Here is a 16,777-nt window from a genome sequence, read left to right as displayed (position 1 = left end):
TTTGAGAGGGAAAAAATGACTCTCATAGCCAAAATGGAATGAACACAATATCATTTTCAGCAGTTCCATTTGAAGTTAAAGACAAAAAATGTGACGAACCTGACTCCATTACTGCACAGCTAGATTGCATGTCTCTCACGTAGCCTCAGAATGCTGTATATTCCCTTATAAGGGCATGACTTGTATTTCCCTATTCTCTTTGTACTCACTCCCCCGCCCTGATAGAACTGCTGAATAAAAGGAGGTGGGGGCGTGGCACCAGGAGGCAGTACCAGCAACCTCCTGAGATGTGGCGTCTCTCACCACAAAAGAATCCTGTACCTACCGTTGTTTTTTCGACCTCACCCTCGCGAGGGAATCGTTGGCTCATTCCCCCCCAGGGAATCCCATAGACCGAAGGGCGAAGGACTGGTCGCGCGACGCGACAACTGGGGGCTCGTCCGGGATCCCTTCGGTCTCACAGTGTGATCTCTGTCTAGAGGTGCACTGCCTTCACTCTCGTTACTACGCACCTGGCAAAGGCTCTGCAATCGTAAGTAATGGGCTCCCCACTCTCCAAAGTTTCGTCAGTTCATAGGGACGAACTTTATGATTTAGTGAAGAAGGCTAACTCTTGTCAAAAGGCTAACGGTACGACCATCTTTCCCATTTCAAAAAATTCGGTGACTCAACTCCTACTGTACATGGAGAGACACTGCCCTGTCTATCCTTCAGAGGGGTCGCTCAAAGCATCCACTTGGGAAAGGATAGGAAAATATTTTCATGATACCCCACGAGCACCCGTGCCTATTCTGACTGCCTGGAAGGCTGTTATGGCGGCCATCAACACTCTTTACCCTCCCCCGTCTTCCCCGGAAACTTGCCCTTCTCCTCCCGGCCCAAAAACCCCACCCCCTCTTGCCGCCCATCTCGATGCTGCCTCACCACCACCCCCTCCATACCCAGCCGTTCCTCCTCCCCCTTCAGCTCCAACCCCCGACTCCCCTCAACACCACCCCCTAGGAGGCGCCATCACTGAACTCCTCTCCTCCCCCCTCTCATTGGAAATGGAGAGTCCCTCTGCCTTTCCCATGACCATCGGCCTAGGGGCGGCGGGAGGAAATTTGTATAACAATATTGAACTTAAGGTTTTGAAACAAATCAAAGATGCTGTAACCACCTACGGCTTGCACTCTCCTTTTACTAGGGGAGTTTTAGACTCTTTAGTTACTGCTAACACTGTTATGTTATTGTATGATTGGAAAATGCTTTTTTCTATGCTTATGACCCCGGCGCAATACGTTGTGTGGCAATCTGAATACGACAAAGGGGTGGAAGTAGAAATTAGAAGAGGTCTTCCCGCAGGGGTGACCGCAAATCAATTATTAGGAAAGGGACAATTCGCAACCTTAGTCCAGCAACAGAACTCCCCCCGTCGTTGTTTTGCTATTATTCACATGTGCGCCATGAATGCTCTCAAAAGAGTGGATGATTCCGACTCTCAATCCACCCAAACGTTTTTGAAAATAATGCAAGAACCAAATGAACCATATGCTTCCTTCATAAGTCGCCTTCAGATTGCTTTAGACCGACAAATTGATAATGCCACGGCTAAACAAGAGCTGCTAATGAAACTTGCTTTCTCTAACGCTAATCATGACTGCCAGACCATTCTGCAACCCGCAGTCAATCAACCGGGTGTAAAGCTTGCAGACTTCCTGCAACTCTGCAGAATCGTTGGTACCACCTCTCATAAAGTGAGCGCTCTCGCTGCTGCCATTACCACCTCGCTACCTTCTACTAACCCCTCCCCTCAGCTCCATTCCCCGGAAGCCCTCGCAATCACTCGTCATGGAAATTGCTTCAATTGTGGGAAGCCGGGCCACTTTAAGAATCAATGCCGTGCACCCGGGGGAGGTGGGGCGCCCCCTTCCACTCAAAGGGGGCCGCCCCCCCCCTCCAAACCTAAAACTCCTTGTCCCAGGTGCCGCAAAGGCTATCATTGGGCCTCGCAATGTCGCAACAACTCCTCCCCTCACCAGCCTTCGGAAAACTAGATCGGGGGTTGTCAGCTAACCCCGCCCCAAAGGCTGAATTACCCATCACCAGCTTCCCTGTGGAGTTGGCAGAGGATCTTTTGTATGACGATCCGGGGGCTGTCCTTTCCCTTCCTCTTGTTGTCACGCTGCATAAACCCCTCCCTCCTTTTACCCCTGCTTTGCTTATTCCCAACTCCTCGCTCACGCTTGAGGGAATGGTTGCTGCTCCCTATTTGTATGACTCGTCAGATTTGACACAAATTGCTTTGGCAGGAGTGGGAGATAGGTGCTTTTCCTTAGATAAAGGAACAATTGTCGCCACGCTCATACTTCTCCCTTCTCCTGATATGCCATCATTGTTTGCCTTGCAGCAACCAGTCCAAACCTATAAACCCACCCTCCTTGTCACACTAAATGGTCGCTCTTTCGAAGGCTTGATTGACACCGGCGCCGACGTCTCTGTCATTCGTTCCGCTGAATGGCCCTCCTCCTGGCCTATCGCCGAAGCCTCCTCGGTGCAAGGAGTAGGCGGAGCACAGGCCGCTAAGGTCAGCTCTCATTGGCTTTCTGCTGTGACTGCTCATTCTCATATTACAGCTTATCTAAAGCCTTATATCTTGCCTTTGCACTGTAACCTATGGGGCCGTGACTTGCTTTCACAGTTCCACGCTTTTATTCAACTTCCCTAATGGCTTTACAGGACCCTTTAGGGTCTCTCTCTCTCTCTCTCAAAACCTCTGTGCCGGTATGGGTTGATCAATGGCCACTCACCAAAGAGAAACTGGACGCCTTACATATCTTGGTCCAACAGCAGTTAATTGAAGGCCATATCGAAACCTCCACCAGCCCATACAATACTCCGGTATTTGTCATCAAAAAGAAGTCTGGCAAATGGCGCCTCCTACAGGATCTTAGGGCTATCAACACCATCCTTCAGCCCATGGGACCTTTGCAGTGTGGACTTCCCAACCCCAACTTGATTCCGGAAGGACACGACCTTATTGTAATAGACCTCAAGGATTGTTTTTTTTTCCATACCTTTGGCACAAAAGGACAGAATTATTTTCGCATTTACGGTACCGGAACTTAACAATTCAAAGCCTACTGCTCGGTACCAGTGGAAGGTCCTCCCACAAGGCATGTTGAACTCACCCACAATGTGCCAATTTTTTGTCGATAAAGCATTGCAACCCTATAGATCCCAATTTCCGCATTTTCTTGTGTATCATTATATGGATGACATTTTAGTCGCTGCTGAGGGCCCGAAAGGGACAGTTCAAAAAACTTTTCCTATTCTTTTAGCCACCCTAGCAACGGCAGGGTTGCACGTTGCACCAGAAAAGGTCCAGTCTCGTTATCCAATGCAATATCTAGGCCACAAAGTTTTAGCCTCCACGGCTGCCCCACTTCTACCTATGCTCACGCTTCCCCAGCCGACCACTTTGGTCCAATTACAACAATGTCTGGGGGTCATTAACTGGGCCCGCGCATACCTCGCTTTAACTACACCCATGTTATCACCTTTATTCCAAGCGTTAGTGGGTTTGACAAACCCAGCTGACAAGGTGTACCTTACAGAACAACAATTGCATGCCCTACAACAGGTCAATGCCGTCCTTACGACCCAATGGGTGGACCGTGCGCTCACTGACAAACCACCCTCTCTTGCCATTCTTTCAACACATCAATTATTAACTGCCATCATTGTCCAAACGTCTGATAACAAACATCTACATATTTTAGAATGGCTACACTTGCCACACACACCTAAGACATCCATCATCACCAGAGCAGCACAAATGGCCTCTCTTGTTGAGAAAGGCCGGAAGAGGATTAGAGCCCTAATGGGACTGGATGTTTCCACCCTGTACATTCCCCTTAAGGTTACTCAATGGGAACCCCTCCTACAAAACTCCACTGCACTGCAGGATGCCTTGGAGGACTGGTGTGGCCAGGTGTCATGCCATCTTCCCCCTGATCCTCGATTGCAACTGTTGCGAACAGTACCCTTCACACTAACCTCGCCGTTCGTTCAGCAGCCACTCAAGGAAGCCCTCACTGTTTTTACAGACGGCTCCAAAACCATAGGGGCTTGTACATGGCAAAATAATTGCAAATGGCATAAACGCCTAACAGGCCCACAAGCATCTGCCCAACAGGCTGAGTTAGCCGCTTTTCTGTTAGCCTTGTCCCTTTTCCCAGAACAGCCTTTGAATGTTATATTGGATAGTATGTATGTCACTCAAATGGCTGTGGCCATGTTTGATGCATATATTTCCCCTGTTACCCCCCCCTCTCTCATGACGCTTTTTTTGCAGCTTCAAACTCTCCTGAAGGACAGAACATCCCCTTTGTTTGTAGCGCATATTAGAAGCCACCAACAGCTACCCGGTTTCCTGTCCGAAGGCAACCACATGGCAGATGAGGCTTGCAAAATTATGGCCTCTTCCCCTCTTCCTCCGCAGCTTTTAGCAGGGGACAGCCATGCTTATTTCCACCAAAATAAAAAAGCATTGGTGCGCCAATTTGGCATTACATATCAAGAAGCTACCGCCATTCTTCAACAATGTCCAACCTGCAGTTTGCAGGCAAAGTGCATCCCTGAGGGAGTTAATCCCAGGGGTATCCAAGCTTGTGACACATGGCAGATGGATGTCACTCATTATCCCTCTTTTGCACCTTGGAAGTATATCCATGTATCTGTGGATACTTATTCGGGATTCATCCTGGCAACTTTGCAAAGAGGAGAAGCCACGAAAAACGTAATCAATCATTGTATTCGCACTTTCGTCACATCGGGATGTCCCAAAACTTTGAAAACTGACAATGGCCCTGCTTACGTCAGCACTCCCTTTGCTGAGTTTTGCCGTAAGTGGTCCATTACCCACAGATTCGGTATACCATTCAACAGCCAAGGTCAGGCTATTGTGGAAAGGGCTAACCAGACCCTAAAGAATGCCCTTGATCGGCAAACGGGGAAAAAGGCCTTAGGCCCCCCAAGCCTCCCGATGTTACAAAATATCCTTAATCTCACCTTGTTTACCTTAAATTTCCTTAATCTTACCGGTACCCCCCCTGCTACGGCTGCATCTCGACACTTTTCTAAGCCAGTAGTTCCCTCTTCCCGTCCCCTTGTTTATTTTAGGCAACTGCCCAGCCCTGAGTGGAAAGGCCCTGCGCAACTCGTCACCTGGGGAAAAGGCTACGCTGCTGTGCAACTTCCTGATCGAGTGCTCTGGGTTCCTGCTCGCTGTGTCCGGCCGTATCATGGGCAGCCTCCTGACAAGCACCTCCTTGACCCTCCTTCTCTGTTATCTCTCTTCCATCTTTGCTCCCCTCACAACGAACCCTAAAACAACCTCTCTCATTCGAACCCATCGTTTACGCTACCCTGCCACCATCGGCCGCAGCTCAGCATCCAACGCCATGGAATGTCTTCAACGCTCTCCCATCAAAAGAAAAGGCACCTTCTGGCGCTGGTTTCGCAACAACACTCTTCTCCAAGATGGCGATTCCTACTCCATCACTTATCACTTTCGCCAAACTACCCTTGCTATCACCAACGTACAGTTGACCGATCTAGGACAATATCACTGTGAAATAACAAAATTAATTAAGGGGTTCGCCACCTCATCTCGCCTTACACTCACCTTGTTTCAACTCTCCCTTCCTGAGCCCGCCCGTTGGCAGGGACGACGCCTGCTGGCATCTGACGCCCAGGGATCGCATCGCCCTTACAGTATCACCTGGACAATCTGCGATGCCTTGGGTCAGATCCTGAATACCTCCTTTTGTTATAGCCCAATTGTATCTTGTTTCCCTAACCTGTATTTTGACTTTTCAGAAATGCTTTTAGGAGTGACAGCCTACAGGAGGCTGGACGGCACCCCGCCCAGCCACTCCATCGTTAAAAGGTATCCCCTGTATGTGTGCCCAGGACATGACACCCGCCCTGACCACGTGCACGACTGCGGAGGCTTAGCAGATTACTTTTGCAAGTCTTGGTCCTGCGTTTCCACCGGCCACATCTACTGGACCCCTCCGTATAAGACTGATTACATCACTCTCACTCGGTTGAGAGAGGACATTGAGTGCACCGCGACCAATCAGGGTTGGAATAAATGTAATCCGGTTATTGTACAATTCACTGCTGCAGGAAAAGCTCAGGGGAATGCCTGGGACTCAGGTGTAAAATGGGGAGGTCGTATATATGCCGGATGGCCCGGGTTTCATTATGGCAACATATTCTACATTCAACGACAGGTCACTCTCCCTCAGTCCCCACCTGTTGGGCCCAATGCCGACGACATTCACTCCACCTTTCTTAAACCCCTCACCAAACAAAAAAAACCCCTTGTCTCTCTTCTTAACTCCTCCTTTTCCCTTGTTCACACCGCTTCTAACACATCTCGATGTTGGCTTTGTTTGTCTTCCTCTCCACCATTCTATGAAGCAGTCGGTTCTCCTGACCCTATCCGAAACTCTACCTCAGCCTCCTCCTGCCGCTGGCAAAACACCACGTTGACTATCACCTCTATAATAGGGCAGGGCTGCTGCCTTGGCCGTGTTCCTGCTAACTATACTCAATATTGCCTTAATTCTTCTCATGATCACTGTGCCCTCTATCTTCCACATAATCGCTTGAACATCAACGGTTACACCGGCCATGGTGGCTACGGTGTACTCTACACTACCTCTGGTAATATCTCTGCCCGCTTGACAGGGCAATACTTTATCCCTGGGAACAACTCTGTTTGGGCATGTTCTTCTGGCCTCACCGCATGTGTATATGGTGATACTTTGTTACGAACTAACGCCTTTTGTATTCAGGTGCTCCTACTCCCCAAAATCTCTATCTATTCCCCTGACGAACTTATCTCCATTTTAGAACCCCCTCATTACCCCCTCAAGGCTAAGCGCGAAGTAGTGACTGCTGTAACTTTATCAGTCCTACTGGGCTTAGGTGCGGCCGGAGCCGCCACCGGTGTGTCAGCCCTTGTTGTCAATGATCAGAACCTGCGTCACCTTAGTGCTATCATTGACACTGACCTTCGCGCCATCGAACAATCTATTGTGGCGCTACAAGATTCCCTTACCTCTCTATCCGAAGTGGTTTTGCAAAATCGTAGGGGTCTCGACCTTCTGTTCCTCAAACAAGGGGGACTGTGTGTTGCTCTAAAGGAAGACTGCTGTTTTTATGCCGACAACTCAGGAGTAGTATTGGACTCTATGAAAGAGCTCAATTCCCGTTTAAAAACAAGGGAATTGGAGCGCCAACAATCCATGTCATGGTATCAAAATATGTTTAGCATTTCTCCATGGCTAACCACACTGTTGTCCACTCTGTTGGGGCCCCTCCTGTTATTGATTCTCGTATGCACCATAGGCCCCTGTGTGCTGGGTCGCGTTCTCCGCTTCTTAAAGCAGAGACTTCATACATTGGACTCAGAGGTATCCGAGACAAAGCTTGCTGTTCAACACCTGGTCACTGCTGTAGGTATGGAGAAAACACCACTCTTGGGATGGTCCTCTGATAGTGAATCGGAAATGGACAAGGACCCCCAGTCACACTACCCCCCGAGAGAGGACGCTGGGATGGGTCTCCTTGGACTGAAGAGTCCCTGGCTCCCCGACTCAGACCCTCTGGGGGGAGGACAAAATTAAATAAAAAAGGTGGAAATGTGACGAACCTGACTCCATTACTGCACAGCTAGATTGCATGTCTCTCACGTAGCCTCAGAATGCTGTATATTCCCTTATAAGGGCATGACTTGTATTTCCCTATTCTCTTTGTACTCACTCCCCCACCCTGATAGAACTGCTGAATAAAAGGAGGTGGGGGCGTGGCACCAGGAGGCAGTACCAGCAACCTCCTGAGATGTGGCGTCTCTCACCACAAAAGAATCCTGTACCTACCGTTGTTTTTTCGACCTCACCCTCGCGAGGGAATCGTTGGCTCATTCCCCCCCAGGGAATCCCATAGACCGAAGGGCGAAGGACTGGTCGCGCGACGCGACAAAAAAACAGATGCTAAAGTTCAATTCAGTGATGCTTTCTGAATAGCATACAGATAGTCCTCACTTAACAACCATTTGATTAGTGATGGTTCAGAGTTACGACAATGCTGAAAAACCGAATTACAATCAGTCCTCACACTTATGGCTGCTGCAGCATCCCTGCAATCACGTGATCACGATTTGGGCACCTGGCAACTGGTTCGCATTTATGACCCTTGCAGCATCCCAAGGTCATGCGATCATCACTTTTGACCTTCCCGGCTGGCTTCTGGCAAGCAAAGTCAATGGGGAACCACGCGATTTGCTTAACAACCACGTGGTTTGCTTAACTTCCACAGTGATTAGCTTAATGACCACCACAAAAAAGGTCATAAAATCAGGTCACATTCACTTAATGGCCACTTCACTTAGCAACTGAAATTCCAGCCCCAATTGTGATAGTTAAGTGAGTTCCTGTCATTATACAAGACAGGAAGTTGACCAACACTTACAGTCCCTGTCAAAGTTCTAACAAAGGAGCCATCTGAGAAAAATAGAAGCATCGAGTTGTGAAATGGCCAAAGTGTTGACCTGGCAAGATCTTGCCACCACCCCAGAAAATAACCTGGGAAATAGAATGCCATGCCTCAAAGTCTGTCGCTCTTCTCAGCCAATGCCTGATATAAATGTGCACTATCTGTATTATTTGAAATGTCCAGTTTACACACTGAGACAGAATCATTTACAGCAAACTGAAGGGAAGTACGTATTGAATGTTCACAAACCCTGGCCTAGTTAGGTGACAGCAGAGTTCACAAATTGTTGAGCTTCAGAAATGTGATCCATGCTGTCATTTCAACCCAACAAACAATTGAAGAAATGAAATTTGAAACAAACAAGCACACACACCCACACACGCAAAAGATGATGTCTAGAATGGTCCCACATGACGACTAGGAGAATGGCTCAACAATTCTGTTTCAAAAAGGGTCAGTGATTTGGGATCTGAAAACCATATTTAAGGCCATTTCATAATTACAGAAATGTGGCTTACTAACAGGTCATTGAAGGCAGTCACAGCTTTCAAGAAAAATAGCCGGATGTTCTGAAACATCATTGGAGTAGATTTCTGCGCCAACTGTAACTTAAATACAGTTCGTAGCTTCAGATTTTATTTTTTTCCTAAGAATGTGGTTCTCTTAGGATATGGAATAGAATGGAACAAAGCATTAATTGTGATCTACATCCAAACTGCCAAACTAGCGCAAACTTTTTCAGACAGAAGGAAAACTGTATCACCAAAGGATCTCTGCTATGGGCAGAATTGCGGGGGCCTCAACCAGGGTCTCGGTTGATCATCTCCTGCCCAAACAAGAAGGCAGGCCACATTCTCTCACTTCTCCAGATAGATCCCAATCAAACTGCATTCCAGGGGAATCCCTCTATAATTATGAATGCCACTGAGGAAGCTCCTGTTTCCCTAACAGAAGATCTGTGCTAGGATAGATTTCTTTTTGTCACCCAAAGTGATTTAGGGTGTCCGTGGGCATGAACGTCATGCCTGTCAGCAACTGTTTCAAGATGCTTCACCTCTTCCTCGGCTTCCACAAGCCCGCAAATGCTCAAAACCGCCTTTTCCCCTTCAAATCAGGATTGCTGCCCCACAGAAAGGGAGGACAGATTCTCTTTCTCACCCCTTTGAGACCGAAAATGGTGCAGAATTTTAGGGATGCCCAAGCCCCTTGTCAGCAACGCATCAGAGATCATATTCTATTTTCATCTTGATGCTTCTGTGATGGATTTTATTACAGTGCCAGTGCTGAGGGAACTGCAGACAAGCCCCCCATCCTCATAGCATCCCAACTCCTTAATTGACAAAGCCCAGTACTAAGCAGGGCTCAATTAAAACATGTGTAATTTCCCTCCTCTGCTCCCATTGTCAATGCATACACTTTCGTGCCACCTTTTCAACCTCTCTTTTGGGCACACTCTACCTCTCTGACAAAGAGCTTGTATAATAATTAAATTTGGTGTAATTACTTTTCAAACTGATCAGTGACAGTCTATTGTTCAGGAAGAATTAATCCTCTGAGCATTCTAAAATCATTTCAGTTCCTGGTTTGAAATGAGATTTTCAAAGAACATAATTTATAATAAAATCCTTAATGAACACTAATATAGGTTTCTTTTGTAGCTTACCAGTAAAAAAACCTTTGGAATTAGGATCTTTCTGGAGTAATGGGCTACCTGGGCCACCTGAACAGAACAAAATAAGCATCAACGTGACATTCAGCTCTGATGCTGCGGTGGTGGTGGTAGAGAAAAACATCTCAAAACCAATCCTTTAATTTGGCTGAATTTTCTACCCACCTCCAGCACTGTGTTTTTGAAAATACATCAGATCAAATCCAGTATGTTGGGATATGTTAGTGTATTTCATCATTTTTTTTTTTAAACAGAACCCTAAAACCAGCAAGTGCCATCACACTTTATACATTCATACATACACACACACTTACATAATCTGGCCTAATCTTTGTGAAAATGGGCAGTTTAAGCCTCAATCATTTTAATATGATTTGTTGGGACTTCCATTATGAAACACTGATTCACCAAAGTGTGTGTGTGTGTGTGTGTGTGTACACATACAAAAAAAGCATAAACTATATTGACATAGTATAGTAAGAACTATCATGGCAAGGTCAACCCAATATTTAAATTATTTCTGACTCAGAGTAAAGCTTTTTCTTTTTTTTTTGCTATAGAGCAAGACCTGCCCATGCCTACGTTCTTTCTTGTCCTCCCATTATTGGCTTACTATATGAGTGAGTGTGAGTACAGTACACCTATTTAAAGGGGCAAGGAGGGTTTTGCCAGAGATCACAAGGACTTACGCATTTGGCTCCTCAACTTATTAAGACCACAAGTGGGCATATTTTTACTTTCACATGAAAACAAGCAAAAGTGTCATTAGGGCATTTGTATTTCACCCAAACATCAGTCTTGAAGTCTGTACTGAAGACCACTTCATACTTTGGATAAGGCAGACCTATCCTTAAGGTGTCTCAAGTAGATATCCCAAATGCAAGAAGTGCAAGCATGCATTTTCAAATGCATGCATCATTCAAGCAACATTAATCAAGGACAGGTTAAAGTACTTGAAAGATACACTGACTAATATATTTTCAAGCAAACTTGAAAACCTTTCAGTTAGAAAGTGGCTGTATTTAGATAGTCAATTCTCCCTGAGGTCTTAATGGGACTGAGCTTTTTATCCCATCATAAAGAAGTATGATTATAAACATTGCAGGAAGTTGTTTACATTTGAACTTCTGTTCTCCATTCATCTGAGCAATAATCAAGAAGATGACTAAGCTTAGTAACATCTGATTTGAAGAAAAACAACAACCCTGCTACAGGAAGAGCTACATAGAAGCAATGTGTGGGTGTGTATGAAAGACATCAATCCTTGAAGGTCTTAAGGTGGGATCAATAAAACAATTTATTTGCCCTAATTGCTAATGCGAGGGAGCCTTTTCTTCTTATCCAACTACTCTCAAGATAGATGACTGCTTTTATTTATGAAGCTCCTTAGTGAATAATCAAAATTATTTTGATTCCTATCTTGGGCAGAGGGTTGGACTAGAAGACCTCCAAGGTCCCTTTCAACCCTATGATTCTCTGGTTCTCTGATCTTAAGTTACCCCCCAACCCCAAGGGATCTCTTTCTCCTCTTCAACAAAACACAGGAAAGCCTTTAACTGCTTCAATAGTATGCAGTGGATGTTTTTGTAAATGAAAGATGCAACCACCAAGTATGTAGCTGGGGGGGAAAAAAATAGAAGGAAACCAGCTTAGAGCACTACTGTGCATCAATACAGTAGAACCACGGAATGCATAAAATAACTGGAAATGGCAGGAAAACTTGCCTAAAGAAAGTGAAGCATCAGCTATTCTAAATAAGATCGGAAATGAAATATTTATTGGCCATATGCAGTTTTGTAAATTGGTAAGAATGCCTCATGCTTACCAGCAAATAAAAGACAAAGAAACAATGGGTTCTGAGCTTTCCCCTCCCTCCCTCCTTTCTCTCTCAATTAATTAAAGTATGTTGACCATAGAAATACACTGAAAGCATTTGACAGCACAGTCCACAACCCCAGCACAAATATGACAAGGATAATCATTTTGTTTAAAGGAGTATAACTTTGCCTTGCAGACATGAGCATCCCAGCCATTTTCCTGTGGGTGGATGGCCCATAATGGTTTCATAACCTTGGACAACGGACAAAAGCCAAATATCTTATTACAAGCAATTTCTGTACACATAAATTGGGGGGGGGTGTTAGGGGAGAGGTAGAAACTCATATTCAACTTACAAGCAAAGAAGACCCTGCAGGCATTACGGTAGTGTGAGATGAGCAGTGATGATTCTTGGTCGGGATGGTTCTGCATTGGTTCTGTGAGTACAATTATGTCCTTAGGATGAAAAAGAATGGCTTATCTTGTCTTCTTCACCAATGCTCATTGTGGTTCTTCTGTGCCCTTCCTTTTTCATAGGCCGATCTCCTTGGTTTTATGGAGATCCCGGAGTCATTAGAAAATGGCATTTGTGGTGGTGGGGGGACACTGTCCCACAAGACAACCAAAGGAAAATTGCACCACAACTTTGGAACTTGGGTCTATGCCAGTGTTTTTCAACCTTGGCTGCTTTTGGATGTGTGGACTCCAACTCCCAGAATTCCCCAGCCAGCCAGCCAGCCAGCCAGCCTGCTGGCTGGGGAATTCTGGGAGTCAGAATCCACACAACTGAAAGCTGCCAAGGTTGAGAAATGCTGGTCTATGCAATTTTATCCCCAACTTAGACTTGTTTTATCTATCTATCTATCTATCTATCTATCTATCTATCTATCTATCTATCGTATCCAATAACAGAGTTGCGGTGTAGTGCATTCCTATTCAGGAGTGGGGTGGGGGGGTGAAAGAGAGAGTTCTATTTCGCAGCTTCATTGACACACAATTTAGTGGGAATACTCCCATTGCTTTTATTGCCTTTGATTCAGTTTGTTATCTTTCAGTATCATGTTTGATTGGGGCATGAATCTCTTCCTCTGTTGGTGATCCTAGTGAATCCTTTGTCATAGAGAGAATAGGATGGATGCCACAGAGCTAACTCAGCAATCCTGCATCAGAATTCTTTATGCACATTGAGGCACAAGATTATTCTCCTCTGTACTGAATTTGACACATATGGAGAGAGGATGATGGGAGGTTATTTTCACTAAGACACCACTCTGAGATCCGAGTAAGAAGTGTTGGGCAGCTGTTTCACATCTGTGCACCAGAAAGATCTCCTATCAAGTCGGATTGCCGTGGATGCTACTGATCCAGGCCTTCAGCTACTCTGCTGTTAACAAGTTGGGAGACTCCATGATGCTTCCATGTGAGCAAGAATGTGGCCAGAGACAACCCTCTGGGGATGAACCAAGCCCTTTTTACAATTCAAATTCTCTATCTCTTTGCAAAGAATATGGTTCATCTTGACCATGAGGATTTCATACAAAAGAAGGAAGTGAGTAAAACTTATCTGAAAAATTCATTTCCTAGTTCTGCATCTTTGACCAGGATAAAGTTAAAATATTGTCTATTTCCTCTGTGAATTCCTGTTTCCAATACGGTAGGCCATTCTAAGACACTGCAGCAAAAGGGTATTTTAAACAAGCAACTATTCAAATGGAAATGTAAAGTATTATGTGATGCATACCTGCCATGTTCAGGAATAAATATTCTTGGTTCTTAATAATAAGAGGACTGAATGAAATGTAAATAATATCTTAGGCTAGAGAAATGCTTAAATTGTCACTCAGATCACATCAACAAAGACTTCCTTTTTTAAAATATATAACATTGTTTTCCAAAGCATTTCAACTTTTTTGAGGGGGAAGTCTACAGGAAAAGTCAAGATTGTTTCTGACTCATTCCCCAAATATCCATTGATAAGCATTAGACGGAGACTAATGGTTTTAAATAGATTCCAAACTGCTCTTTACTGTGAATTCTTTTCATCCAGGTAAAAGTGTAAAAGAATTCAGGACCCCCCCACCCCAATGCTCCATTTGCACATTGGAGAGCATTAAGAGGCCTATTTACAGAGAAGTTAAAACATTGACAAGCCTGATTTATTTTCCTCTGCAAATTAGCTGGCTGTAGTCAGGACCCACGAAAATGAGCATTATATTTGAAACTGCAGTAATAGGCTAATTTTGCTTTGCTTTAAACAGACCTAATTAGTTCCATAACCCCAACCAATTAGGATTCTTGGTAACTTCCCCCTCTTCCCAGCCCGATTCAGACATCAGCCTACCCTGAAACTCAGCCTGACATTCGGCCTGTCCAGATAAGGCTGCAAATCTGCTCACGGAGTGAACTGACACCCCACCACCACTACCCCCACCACTCCATGGACCATGTTGCTGGGTCTTCATGATTGCACTAGGTTGCCTGGTTATGAGGGAAAAGTTTTGTCTGGTTTTTGTTTTGCAAATGGGATCTACGACTTGCAAACTGTAGCTGGGTTCAGGTTATTCTCTGTTATTAACCAGTAGCTGAGCATTGATTGATTGACATATTTGAAACTGGGTGCCTGTTCCCAAGTGCAATCTTGATCTCATTTAGAATCCCTGATAACCTGACGTTATAAGTAAGCCTCATCAGCAACAGAAGCCAATGACTGAGGCAGAGTTGCAGAAGGAGAACTCAATTTAACTAGGGAACCTTTTGATCTACAGACCTGATGTCACCCCGTGTAGGGCAGCAGCTGATGCATACTCAAGTTTCTGATGGCTTCTGCAATAATCTTGGCCCCTATGGGATGAGGTGTCACTGCTTAAATAATTTAATCAGGCTTGTTTATTTCTTGTTGTTGGTCGTATGGCTCCAATACCTAATTCACCTCTGGAACACATAACAGAATCAAACTAGTTCTGGACTTATATAAAACATAAACTTGGTATAAATCACATAACACTATAAAGGGCTTAGACTAGCCTTCACCCAAGTAAGCTAATTTTCCATGTACACTGATTCCCCCCCCCCCGCCCCCCAGGAGGAAGCATACATTTATAAGATCTGATGGAGCATCTTTCAGGAAAAATTCAAAATAGGAAAAGCTATTCCATTATGTGAATAAGTTCTATGTCTGTTGTAAAAATGAAGCCTCAGAAGTCAGATGAAATTGGCAGAAGAGGCAGCTATTGTGTTCATGGACAATTCATGAGCTCCTCAAGAGGCAGTTGGCCACAAAGAGAATGTTGGATTGAACAGACTTTTGGCTTAATCCAGCAGGGTACTTCGTAACAACAGGAATATAGGGTTTGTGATCCACTGGAGCACAGAGAAAGAATGAGCTCATAGCAAGCCAGCATTTAGATGAGGCTGAAAAGTCTATTTACTGTTGACTCACATAGACCTTGGAGAGTCATCTTCTATTATCTTCAGTAGCAGATATAAACAGATAATCAAACAGAACAAGACATGGCTTTTTCCCCAGATGAAGATGTTGTGCCAAGAAGAAGCAAAAATGTAAATTATTCAAAATGTACTAAATTAAGTTTTACAGAAATTAAATTTAGTATGTTACTTTAATTTAAAAAAAAAGCTTTTTGTGCAAGTTTATCATGGCCAAGCAGCTTTCTGAAGATAATGCCTTGTGATTTCCTCACAGTGAAGTTTCTTTTCAAACTTTTTTGGCTTTTTCAAACTACAGACACAGACCAAACAACTGGTAAAATCTTCATCTCAGTGCCCAAGGAGTGGGCTTTCAAAAACAATTTCAGTGATGAAATTGAACCATGTTGGTGGGTACAACTTGAAATCTACTGGGCATTAACGTGGGCAGTTTAAAAGTACACACTGCTGGTTTCTGTGGCAAATACCTAATATTTCTACCCACCCCCTTCCACAGCTTTGGGGCAGCTAAGCAAGTGAAGCTCAGTTGCCAAGTGAATAGTACTTTGATTCTACATGCATCTAAGCCTACATCCTTCCCCAGGGCAAGTCTCATTGAACTCTAAAGGGCTTATGTTGCAATAAGTACTTATACAGCTGAACTGTAAAAGAAGGGAGACTCAATTCAACCTAATGTATTCCAATATAAATGTGTGAAAAGGCAAGTTCAAATATGACGTTGCCCTTGATTTCTTTGGCCAGCTTTATACAAGCAACTGTCTCAGTCCTGCAAGAACACATCTCACCGGATTGCTTTTGGGACTAGTTACTGTATAAAGCATTTCATGTATCTCTGAATGCTATGCTACTATTCCTCTCAATTTATTATATATAGAAGATTTGTCTGTGGATAGAACAGGAACATGCTTATACTTCATCTTTGCTACCTGCCCTGTCCTACAGACAGAGAAGATCATAGTGCTAACCACACTCTTATCTTTGTTGTATGCCAGTTTGTCTGGATATGGGCTATCAATAACCATGGGAGTGAATTTTCTTTTGGGGTACTGCTTAGTAAAATTATGAATTAGAACTGCATCTTAATTCTTAAGCCTCTAAAAGCAATCAGTATTTTGCCACAACCAAGACAGTGCAAAAAATAAAGGATCATATTCTTGTTAAATGCTAATTCAGATTAATTTTCATATGGAAACTGGAGGCTTGGAAGGTAATTTTACAGCCAGGGTGTGAGCTGCTTTGTAAGTACTACAATTTTTTAAATCATTAAATTTATTCTAGATAAAAAGAGAAGGTAAG

The 16,777-nt window shown here is 44.5% G+C and overlaps 1 protein-coding gene across 1 annotated transcript in view; it reads right to left on the bottom strand.

The window, feature by feature from the left end:
• The window catches only part of GRID1 (glutamate ionotropic receptor delta type subunit 1), a 133,357-nt gene that overhangs the window by 72,821 nt on the left and 43,759 nt on the right, over positions 1 to 16,777 (bottom strand). The gene's annotated exons all lie outside the window — the stretch shown is intronic.

The sequence above is a fragment of the Candoia aspera genome, chromosome 6 (assembly GCF_035149785.1).
Source record: "Candoia aspera isolate rCanAsp1 chromosome 6, rCanAsp1.hap2, whole genome shotgun sequence".
NCBI classification, from domain to species: domain Eukaryota; kingdom Metazoa; phylum Chordata; class Lepidosauria; order Squamata; family Boidae; genus Candoia; species Candoia aspera.
The sequence above is the reverse complement of the archived record's forward strand: the minus strand, read 5'-3'. Positions and strand labels throughout refer to the sequence as shown.